Raw genomic sequence first — 12,317 nt, 5'->3', positions numbered from 1 at the left:
CCACGGGTCCTAGTCTCCTGGCCTAACAGAAACAACTTCCTAGCGTCCACCCCTTCTAAGCCACACATTATCTCGTAAGTTTCTATTAGATCTCCCCTCAACCTTCTCAGCTCTAATGAGTACAATCCCAGGATCCTTAGCCGTTCATCGTATGTCAAACCTACCATTCCAGGGATCATCCGTGTGAATCTCCGCTGGACACGCTCCAGGGCCAGTATGTCCTTTCTGAGGTGTGGGGCCCAACATTGGACACGGTATTCTCAAAGGGGCCTAACTAGACCTTTATAAAGCCTCAGAAGCACATCACTGCTTCGAAATTCCAACCCTCTTGAGATAAACAACAACATTACATTCGCTTTCTTAATCATGGACTCTACCTGCAAGTTAACTTTTAGAGAATCCTGGACCAAGAATTCCAGATCCCTTTGTACTTCTGTTTTACGAATTTTCTCACCATTTAGAAAATATTCCATGCCTGTATTCTTTTTACCAAAGTGAAAAACCTCACATTTACTCACATTGAATTTCATCAGCCATTTCCTGGAGCACTCTCCTAAACTGTCTAAATCTTACTGCCGCCTCTCCACCTCCTCAGTACTACCTGCCTGTCTACCTATCTTCGTATCATCGGAAAACTTCGCCAGAATGCCCCCAGTCCCTTCATCCAGATCATTAACATATAAGGTGAACAGCAGCGGCCCCACCACTGAACCCTGCGGGACACCAATCGTCACTGGTTGCCATTCTGAAAAAGAGCCCTTAATCCCAACTCTCTGCCTTCTGTCAGACAGCCAATCCTCAATCCAGGCCAGTATCTCACCTCGAACACCATGGGCCCTCACGTTGCTCAGCAGCCTCCTGTGAGACACCTTATCAAAGGCCTGTTGGAAGTCTTGATAGATAACATCTGCTGGGTTTCCCTGGTCTAACATACCTGTTACCTCTTCAAAGAATCCTAACAGGTTTTTCAGGCACGACCTCCCCTGACTAAATCCATGCTGACTTGTTCTAATTTGACCCTGCACTTCCAGGAATTTCGAAATCTCATCCTTGACAATGATTCAAGAATTTTAATCAACTACCGAGGTCAAGCTAATCGGCCTGTAATTTTCCATCTTTTGCCTTGATCCTTTCTTAAACAAGGGAGTTACAACAGCAATTTTCCGAACATAGAACATAGAACATAGAACAGTACAGCACAGAACAGGCCCTTCAGCCCACAATGTTGTGCCGACCATTGATCCTCATGTATGCACCCTCAAATTTCTGTGACCATATACATGTCCAGCAGTCTCTTAAATGACCCCAATGACCTTGCTTCCACAACTGCTGCTGGCAACGCATTCCATGCTCTCACAACTCTCTGCGGAAAGAACCTGCCTCTGACATCCCCTCTATACTTTCCACCAACCAGCTTAAAACTATGACCCCTCGTGCTAGCCATTTCTGCCCTGGGAAATAGCCTCTGGCTATCAACTCTATCTATGCCTCTCATTATCTTGTATACCTCAATTAGATCTCCTCTCCTCCTCCTTTTCTCCAATGAAAAGAGACCGAGCTCAGTCAACCTCTCTTCATAAGATAAGCCCTCCAGTCCAGGCAGCATCCTGGTAAACCTCCTCTGAACCCTCTCCAAAGCATCCACATCTTTCCTATAATAGGGCGCCCAGAACTGGACGCACTATTCCAAGTGCGGTCTAACCAAAGTTTTATAGAGCTGCAACAAGATCTCACGACTCTTAAACTCAATCCCCCTGTTAATGAAAGCCAAAACACCATATGCTTTCTTAACAACCCTGTCCACTTGGGTGGCCATTTTAAGGGATCTATGTATCTGCACACCAAGATCCCTCTGTTCCTCCACGCTGCCAAGAATCCTGTCCTTAATCCTGTACTCAGCTTTCGAATTCAACCTTCCAAAATGCATCACCTCGCATTTATCCAGGTTGAACTCCATCTGCCACCTCTCAGCCCATCTCTGCATCCTGTCAATGTCCCGCTGCAGCCTACAACAGCCCTCTACACTGTCAACGACACCTCCGACCTTTGTGTCGTCTGCAAACTTGCTGACCCATCCTTCAATTCCCTCGTCCAAGTCACTAATAAAAATTACAAACAGTGGAGGCCCAAGGACAGAGCCCTGTGGAACTCCACTCACCACTGACTTCCAGGCAGAATATTTTCCTTCTACTACCACTCGCTGTCTTCTGTTGGCCAGCCAATTCTGTATCCAAGCAGCTAAGTTCCCCTGTATCCCATTCCTCCTGACCTTCTGAATGAGCCTATCATGGGGAACCTTATCAAATGCCTTACTGAAGTCCATATACACCACATCCACAGCTCGACCCTCATCAACTTTTCTAGTCACATCCTCAAAAAACTCGATAAGGTTTGTAAGGCATGACCTACCCCTCACAAAGCCGTGTTGACTGTATTTGATCAAGCCATGCTCTTCCAGATGGTCATAAATCTTATCCCTCAGAATCCTTTCTAACACCTTGCAGATGACAGACGTGAGACTTACCGGTCTATAATTGCCGGGGATTTCCCTATTTCCTTTCTTGAAGAGAGGAATTACATTTGCCTCTCTCCAGTCCTCAGGTACGACTCCAGTGGAGAGCGAGGATGCAAAGATCTTCGCAAGTGGCGAAGCAATTGCATTTCTCGCTTCCCAAAGCAGCCGAGGACAAATCTGATCCGGGCCTGGCGACTTGTCAATCTTAATGTTTGACAAAATTTTCAGTACATCAGCTTCCTCTATCTCTATCCATTCCAGCATGCACACCTGCTCTTCAAAGGTTTCATTCACTACAAAGTTCGTTTCTTTCGTAAAGACAGAAGCAAAAAACTCATTTAGGGCTTCCCCTACCTCCTCAGGCTCCACACACAAGTTCCCTATGCTATCCCTGATCGGCCCTACTCTTTCTTTGACCATTCTCTTATTCCTCACGTAAGTGTAAAATGCCTTTGTGTTTTCCCGGATTCCTTCTGCCAAGCCTTTCTCGTGCCCCCTCCTGGCTCTCCTCAGACCATTTTTGAGCTCCTTCCTTGCCTGCATGTAATCCTCTCTAGCTGAACTTGACCCTAGCTTCCTCCACCTTATGTAAGCTACCTTCTTCCTTTTCACTAGAAGCTCCACCGCTCTCGTCATCCAAGGTTCCTTAATCTTACCCCTTCTTGCCTGTCTCAGAGGGACATATTTACTCATCACTCCCAACAACTGTTCCTTAAACCGTCTCCACATGTCTATAGTTCCCTTACCATGGAACAACTGCTCCCAGTCCATGCTTCCTAACTCATGTCTAATCGCATCATAGTTTCCTCTTCCCCAATTAAATATCCTCCCATTTTGCCTAATCCTCTCCTTCTCCATAGCTATCTAGAACGTGAGGCAGTTATGGTCACTATCACCAAAATGCTCTCCCACCACAAGATCTGATACCTGCCCCGGCTCGTTTCCGAGCACCAAGTCTAGAATGGCCTCTCCCCTCGTCGGCCTGTCAACGTACTGCGTTAGGAAACCCTCCTGAACACACCTTACAAAAACAGCTCCATTCAAATCTTCTGCTCGAAGGAGGTTCCAATCAATATTAGGAAAGTTAAAGTCACCCATTACAACAACCCTACTGCGTGCACACTTTTCCAAAATCTGTCGACCTATGCTTTCTTCAATCTCCCTGCTGCTATTGGGGGGCCTGTAGTAAACCCCTAACGAGGTGACTACTCCCTTGCTGTTCCTAATTTCCACCCATACTGACTCAGTAGGCAGATCTTCCTCGACAAAGGAAGCTTCTGTAGCTGTGATACCCTCTCTGATTAGTAGTGCTACACCCCCTCCTCTTTTTCCCCCCTCCCTATTCTTTTTAAATGTTCTAAACCCTGGAAGATCCAGCAACCATTCCTGCCCATGAGAAACCCATGTCTCTGTTATGGCCACAACATCATAGCACCAGGTACTGATCCATGTTCTAAGTTCATCACTTTTATTCCTGATACTCCTTGCATTAAAGCAAACACACTTTAACCGATTCCTTGGTTCCTTCCCAGGAAAATCCTTCCCACTAGCTGGTCTACCTCTTGCTACTGCCTCACCTGCATCAATGCTCACCTCTGGTATACAGCTCAGGTTCCCACCCCCCTGCCATACTAGTTTAAACCCTCTCGAACTACTCGAGCAAACCTTCCACCCAGGACATTGGTCCCCTTCCAGTTCAGATGCAACCCGTCCTTCTTGTACAGGTCCCACCTTCCCCAGAAGGCATCCCAATTATCAACATATCTGAAGCCCTCCCTCCTACACCAGCTGCGAAGCCACGTGTTCAGCTGCGCCCGCTCCCTGTTCCTCACCTCGCTATCTCGTGGCACCGGTAGTAAACCAGAGAACACTACTCTGTTCGTCCTGCTCTGCAGCTTCCATCCTAACTCCCTGAAATCACTTTTTATATCCTCAAACCTATTTCTGGCTATATCATTTGTGCCAATATGTAACACGATTTCTGGCTGTTCGCCCTCCCCTTTTAGAACTTTATACACCCGATCGGAGACGTCCCGGACCCTGGCACCAGGGAGGCAACATACCTTCCGGGAATCCCGATCTTGCCCACAAAATCTCCTGTCGATTCCCCTAACTATCGAGTCCCCTACCACGAGTACTTTTCTATTCTGCCCCCTTCCCTTCTTTGTCACAGTGTCAGGCTCAGTGCCAGAGAACTGACTACTATGGCTTTCCTCTGGTAGGTCATCCCCCCCAGCAGTATCCAAAATGGTATACTTATTGCTGAGGGGAATGCCCACAGGGGATCTCTGCACTGTCTGTCTGTCCCCTTTCCTCCCCCTAACTGTAACCCATCTATCCTCGTCCTGAGCCTTAGGAGTGACCAACTCCCGGTAACTCCTCTCAATTACCCCCTCTGCCTCCCGAATGATCCGTAGTTCATCCAGCTCCAGCTCCATTTCCCTAACACGCCTTGCTGATATATATGGTCACTGCTTTCCTTCCCGGCTGCCCCTCTGGTCCTCGTCACTTCCTCTGCTGCTCCCGCTCCTTCTCTGAAAGAGGAAAAACACCGCTGCCCGCTACCGGTAAGTAATTTTAAAAATAAACTGCTTTACCTTAGCTGCAGTCTTCCGGGTCCATCTTGCCTCTGCTGCTGCTCGCACTCATAATGGCCGTTGGCGTCGAAGGGTGAGTATTTATACTCACTGCTTTCCTTCCCGGCTGCCCCTCTGGTCCTCGTCACTTCCTCTGCTGCTCCCGCTCCTTCTCTGAAAGAGGAAAAACACCGCTGCCCGCTACCGGTAAGTAATTTTAAAAATAAACTGCTTTACCTTAGCTGCAGTCTTCCGGGTCCGTCTTGCCTCCGCTGCTGCTCGCACTCAAAAAAAAACTACACTGACTTTTGAAAGATCATAGCCAAAGCCTCTGCTATTTCCTCAGCCACCTTGTTCAGAACTCTAGGATATAGCCCATTGGGGCCAGGAGATTTATCAATTTTTAGACCTTTTAGCTCTTTTAGCACTTGCTCTTTTGTAATTCCTACCATCCTCAGCTCTGCCCCCTGGCTCTCCCTAATTGTTGGCATATTACTCATGTCTTCCACTGTGAAGACTGACGCAAAGTACTTATTAAGTTCTTCAGCTACTTCCTTATCTCCCACCACTTGCCTTCCAGCATCAATTTGGAGTGGCCCAGTGTCTACTTTTGCCTCACGTTTGTTTCTTATGTATTGAAAGAAGCCGTTACTATGATTTCTGATATGACTAGCTAGCCTACCTTGATATTTGATCCTCTCCTTCCTTATTGCTTGTCTGTCTCCTCTGCACCTATCTTCCCCTCTATCCATCTTCAATCTGCCTTCCCCTCTCCCTATTTCTTTCAGAGCCCTCTCCTCCTCCCTCTTTTCTGATGAAGGGTCGAGGCCCGAAACGTCAGCTTTTGTGCTCCTGAGATACTGCTTGGCCTGCTGTGTTCATCCAGCTCCACACTTTGTAATCTTGGATTCTCCAGCATCTGCAGTTCCCATTATCTCTGATGCCAATTGTTTTTATTTTGTGGACAGCTGCTATCAATAGCAAACCAAACAAAAGCTTCATTTGTCATTGTCAAAATTGGTAATAGCCCACGAGCTGCAGAGTGAACAAAAAAAAGTTACCCATTTGCTTGTGACTCTCAGATGGATTTCTTTCCGATTTATTTATTCTTTAATGAGACATAGCTGTTGCTGATTGTCCAGCACAAATTGACTTCTTGAACAGCTTCATGTTGCTGTACACAGACCCACAATGCTGTTCCAAAAGAGATTACTAATATTGACTCAGGAACAATCATTCATTTCCAAATAAGTTTGAGAGTAGCTTGGAGGTGATTTTTACTGGGATTAGTGCTACCATGTCTGATGTCCTTGACCTTGAAGATGAGTTTTCTAAGTCTGGAAAGGCGGGTGTAAGAATAGTTGGAAAAAAATGTGGCAGTGCATCTTGTATATGGACACATTATTGTGTCTTGGAGTTGGTTGTGGAGAGAATGGATACGGTGCCAATCAAGGGGCTGCTTTGGTCTAGACTCAAGATCGTTTCCAGTGTTGTTGGATCTGCACCATCATTGGCACACTTCTGACTTGAGAATTGGAGGGCGGCTGCAGGCTTCGGAGTCAGGAGTTTCTACATCAAATCGCAGAGTCGTTTTGCTTTGTTCCTTTGTCTGTTAGTCTGTGGTCCCAAGTGATATCTAAAACCAAGCTCTTGTGAGCTTGTTATTCTAAACTTAAAATTTATGTTGAATATCAGATGGAATTTGTTTTATTGACTCCATTCTGCAATCATGTCAATCTGAAAATGTTAACTGCATTAATTAATACTAAGCAGAAACAGACTTTGTAGTAAATGGTTTGACGATTTTCTGTGTCTGGAACATCCCTCTTCCTTCTCGAACGAAGATCGTACCAACCTATGGTGCCAAACTGCGGGTCAAACGGACGGGGCTCATAATCTTTAAATTCCTCATCAAAATTAGTGTAATCGTATGGTTCTGTGCAATAAAAGAGAAAGAATAAACAGGTTCCCACAATTTTGCTGATGTTTATGAACAGAATGCACAAATTCAAAAGTTTGCGCTGGCATGTCTGCTTCCTCCAGCCTGTTTAAACTGTTCCATTCAATGTGAAATTTGTGATAAGTTTTAGCACACAGGTCTGTTTCATCTGTGCCACCGCCTTCAGAGTGTATTCAATTCTAATAGACATACATGCTTTCCCCCTTTTCCAGTAATACATTTCTTGAAGAGTTCAATGATATTTGGATTTTAAATCTTATCCTCATATTCTTTAGATTCTCAATCATCACTGAATCTGATGTCACCGCCATTCCATCCAGTGTCAAACAGGAGTCAACTGGCATATCCAAATTTTAATTTGAGTTTAGTGCTACACAAATATATTACTTTTTTAAAAATTATATTCAAGTCAACATTAACATTTCATTCCCTGACACCGGGTGAACTTACTTTTAAACTCCAATTTTCCTTCAGTATTAACAGAGAGGTGAGCCTTTTTGCAAGCGCCGAAAGTCTCCACCAGTTTATGCTAAAGCTTGAGGAACTGTAAGTTTCACAAATATGTTCCTATTAAACACTAATTCCTATTGAAGCAGTATTCAGCTACACTTGTTTAACTAGACAGCAGAAATGGTCAAGATTTTAAAAGCGATTAAGTACTTTGAAGAGGAGTCACTCTTTGAATTAAATTCCATGTTGGTGTGTGTGAGTCCATAGGTTCCTCACTCTCAATGAACCATTCAAACTGACATGCAATTACTGAAACACACAGACAAAAAAAACATGAACGGTCACTAGGATTTTGAGAGTGATTTGGAACTTGTATTCAATACCTTCTGGGGTAAATCTGTTCCAATCTGGATAGTACTCATTTATCACCATCCCACCTACCTTCCCCAGCACCTCCTCCCTCTCCACACTATTTGTTTCTGAGCTCCCGTCCACCCTCCATTTTGGAGGAAGGGTCCTGACCCAAAACATCAACTTTCTTGAGCCTCTGATGCTGCCTGCTTTCCCCCAGCTCCACAATGTGTTATCTCAGACACCAACTTTGGCAGTTCTTACTATCTGGATAACTCATTCTCACCTTGTAACAAGTGATTTATCGTCATTTTCTTTTCAGATTACACATGTACATGTATATACATAAATATACATGTGACACCTTTATGCCTGAACCACGAACCGAGAGGATTTTTAAAATAGTCTCTTCATATCTGCATGCAAGAGAAATCAAGGTCATAATTTTCATTTTAGGAATCACTTAAACACTCAAAGTACTCACAGTCAGTGTCCCATTTCCTTGACCAGTCAATTTGATGAGAATATTTCGTCCAAGAGGAAACCGTAACAGTAATTATATTTTATCATCAAACTCTTCATTGCATCACTAATATTTCCTCGTCTGTTTGAAATGTAAGACAATGAAATAATCATGGACAGATTGGCCAACAATGTAATTTAATGTGTGTTATGGCAACTGAAAATCACAACCATTGAAGAGTGTTCTTTAAAATGCTGTTATCATACAACAGAGTACTTTTTGAGATGCAGTGATGAATATAATTCCTGAGATGCAAATAATATATGCTTAATTAATTCCAGAGAATAACTTTACAATTAAAAAGAAGCTAAGAATCTCTTTACATCGTGATGCTTGTCAGATTGCCACTAGTCAATGGAAATCGTTCAGAACGATTATTTATTGCCAGATGAAAAGGAAGCGTACACATTTCATTTTTACATCTCATCCAAGAGACAAAAACAAACACCTTTACGAATTCATTGTCAAACAACAAGACTCACTCAACAAGTCATTTGGCCCATTGAATTTCCTCCACCATTCGGTGAGATCATGGTTGATCTCATTACATTTATTATTATACAACATTTCCACCAAGCCCTCCTGAAAGCTAATACATTCCAATCCAAGTAACATCCTGGTAAATCTCTGTTTCTGTTCCATGCCTTGTCTTTCCAAATATTTTTGAGTCATCTAAAAATTTAGCCACAGCACATTCACCTCTTCCTCCAAGTCATTAATAAACAAGCTCAAGACCTGTGGTTCCTTCAGCGCTGCCCCATTTCTTACTCACAAGCCAACCCTGGCATCTCTGTCCATTTGTCTGTTCTTTCTATAGGACATGTATCATTGGATATTTAGTTCCCAACACTTATCCCCTTACAACCACATGTCTGTGATACCCAGAACAATACATCTGTCAATTTCCATCTGCACCACAAACTCATTCACTTTGTTTTATACACTCCCTACAATTAAATAAAAGACCTTCAGTCTGGCATTTACGGCCACCCTTCTTATCTGCTGCACCTGAAATGAGACTCCTGACTATTTCCATACTTTTTGTCCTATTACTTGCTCTGGAAACTTTGCTGAGCACTTACTAGCTTCTAACTTTTTCCATAATTTTCCATGCAACTGGACTCACCCGCTCCACACTTTTCACTTTGATGCCCTACCCCAGACCTAGCTATGTCTTTTGCCAGGATATTTGTCCCAATATGATTCTCATCAAGCCTATGCCACCGGAACAACTCCCTCCTTCCCCATACCAATGCCAATGTCCCATGAATTCAAACACATTTCTGCCATGCCATCATTTGAACAATGCATTTACATCTTCAGTTTTGTTCACACCGTGCCAAATTGCTCAGATAAGAATCCCGAGATTATTACCTTTTGGTTCTGCCTTCTCACTCAGCACCTCAGTGCTCGTAATCCCTCAGCAGAACCTCTTTCCTCTTTCTTCCATATCAATGGTACCTGTGTCCACCACGATAGCTGGATTTCTACACCTCCCACTTCAAATTCCTTGGTAGCCAAGACGGAATATCCTAAACCTGGGCGCCAGGCAGGCAACACTACTTTCGAGACTCTCGATCCTAGTCACAACCAACAATGTTCATTCTCCTAACTATACTACCTCTGATTATAACTACATTTCACTTTTTATCCCCTCTTGAATGTCCCCCTGTACCACCGTGCTATAGTCAGTTTACTCATCTTCCATATACCCTGACCTCTCATCCACACAGGAAGAAAGAATCTCAAACCTGTTCGATAAGATCAAAGGCCAAGGTTCCTTCTGCACGACATCCTGGATCCTTCCACCTGCCCTGTTCTTAGTCACAGTCTCACGTCCCTGGCCACTGACCGAGCTTCAGGTAGTTAATCTAAGGTGTGTGACTGCCTCCGGAAACAGAGCATTCCCTGGTAACTCTCCCCCGCATGATTTGTTGATTGGTCGAAACTGAGATTCCAGTTCATCAACCCTGAGCTGGAGTATGGTGTCTGACCACTCCCCCGTCATGTAGGTTTAAATCATCATTGGCCCGGCATCTCCATTTCAATTACTTATATCTTAATTTGATTTCAAAACATTAGTTTGTAGCCTGTATATATTTCTCCGATTTACTTTCAATCTGAAAGTTACCGATAATAGATTCTTAAACCAGTAGCTATCACCAACCAATGAACCGGGTTCACCTTCTGGGTCCCCGCTTCTGGCTTCAATTTGCCCTGTCTCAAAAAAAAAGCTTACCAACTATCAGGCAAAAAAAGCAAGCAAATAGCACCTCTTACCCTCTGCACTGACTTACCACATGGCCACCAAATTCCCCAAAATATCTATTCACTTGGTGCATTTCACTGTAGATGTGATCTCTCCTTCCTGGCCATGCAAAGCATACTGATCCATAGCAATATACTACCTTCAAAACCTCAGCTCTTAGCTTATTACTTTTGAGTACATTCTCAAATGCTTGCTCAAAGTCCAAATACAACACATTTACTGGTTTTCCTCTACTAATTCTGGTTGGGACTTCCTCCAAAAACCCAAACAAATTAGCCAGACATAATTTCTCTTTCGTCAGGCTATGGTGATTCTGTTTGATTAGATTCTGATTTTCCAAATGTCCTGCTATTATTTTCTTCACAGTTGATTGCCACATATTTCCAACAATTTGCCTTTCTCCTTTTTAAATAGGGATGTCACATCGGCAGTTTTCCAGCCCTCAGATGCTTCTTGAGAATCGAAACCTTTTTCAGAAATTACAATCAATGCATACACCAACTCTGAAGCTCCTTTGTTTGGAATCATAGAAAGTAAACCATCAGGGCAAAGAGTCTAATCTGCTTTCACTCCATTAGATTGTCTACTACTACTTCTGTAATGGGAGTGATGGTGTGGTAGTGATGTATTTAATTCATTACTAAAGAATACAGGGATAAGGGGATCCTTGAAGTAGCTTCCACTGTGAAAACTACCCTTTTCTCATTATTGTTGTTTCTTGATTTGAAAATTAAACTGGCCATCTCAGCCTAGCATATAATTGATGGCATTACCTCGAAAACCTTCTCTGCTAAAGTGTTGAATAGATTGCTACCACCTGAAAGAAGTAATTCTTCCCCTGAATTAACAGGCAACCAATATGAAAATGTGGCCTCTGTGGTCATAAAATATTTCACAAATGGGAGCATTCTCTACGGATATACACTATCAAGCCTCTTAAGAATCTTAAATGCTGAAAAAATAAGATTTCTTTCAATCTTATAAATCCCATCCGCCCAACATTCCTAAGCATGGCAATCCCCTCCTCCATTTCCAAAATCAACCCAGGGAACATTAGGTGTACGGCCTCCGCAGCAGGGACCCTGTGGCCGGACACCAGTTATAAGTTACCATCCTGCTGCCCCTTCTCTACTTCTGTTTGCGATGCAGTCCTCTGTCCATCCTAATATACTACCCTTGAACTCATGGGCTGCTTTCTTTTGAGTCACCTTATGAGTTGTAATTTATCAAATGCTTTTTTGAAATCTAAACGTACTACATCAACTGGTGGACCTTCATCAGTCATGTTTGTTTCCATCTCAAAGCACTGTAGCAGGACCGCGGGGGCACATCGCCGCGAGCGGCTCAGGACCAGTGAATTCAAATATGAAATTACACGAAAGACAGCATTGAATTTAAAGCATCAAGAGAAAAGGGATTTGGAATCGAGCATTAGTTTGTGGGGATGGAGCAGCGCTTGGAACATTGAGTTCAATTCTGGTTGCTTCATTATAGGAAGGATGTGGAAGCTTTAGAGAGGGTGTAGAGGAGATTTAGCAGGATGCTGCATGGAATGGACGGCAGGTCTTATGATGAAACATTGAGGGGGCGAGGACTTTTTCCATTGGAGCAAAGAAGAATGAGAGGTGACTTGGTAGAGGTATGCAAGATGATGAGAGGCATAGCTGGAGTGG

At 43.6% G+C, this 12,317-nt stretch overlaps 1 long non-coding RNA gene across 2 annotated transcripts in view; it reads right to left on the bottom strand.

Moving 5' to 3' along the window:
* LOC132209279 (uncharacterized) overlaps window positions 1-6,830 on the bottom strand; it is a 49,326-nt gene extending 42,496 nt beyond the window's left edge. For both annotated transcript variants that reach the window (XR_009445372.1, XR_009445371.1), the window contains exon 1: window positions 5,113-6,830. This is a non-coding gene — a long non-coding RNA (uncharacterized LOC132209279). The remainder of the gene's footprint in view (window positions 1-5,112) is intronic.
* Between the last annotated feature and the right edge of the window lie 5,487 nt (window positions 6,831-12,317).

The sequence above is a fragment of the Stegostoma tigrinum genome, unplaced genomic scaffold (assembly GCF_030684315.1).
Source record: "Stegostoma tigrinum isolate sSteTig4 unplaced genomic scaffold, sSteTig4.hap1 scaffold_80, whole genome shotgun sequence".
Lineage (NCBI taxonomy): Eukaryota > Metazoa > Chordata > Chondrichthyes > Orectolobiformes > Stegostomatidae > Stegostoma > Stegostoma tigrinum.
This window is presented reverse-complemented; position numbering and strand designations above follow the sequence as displayed.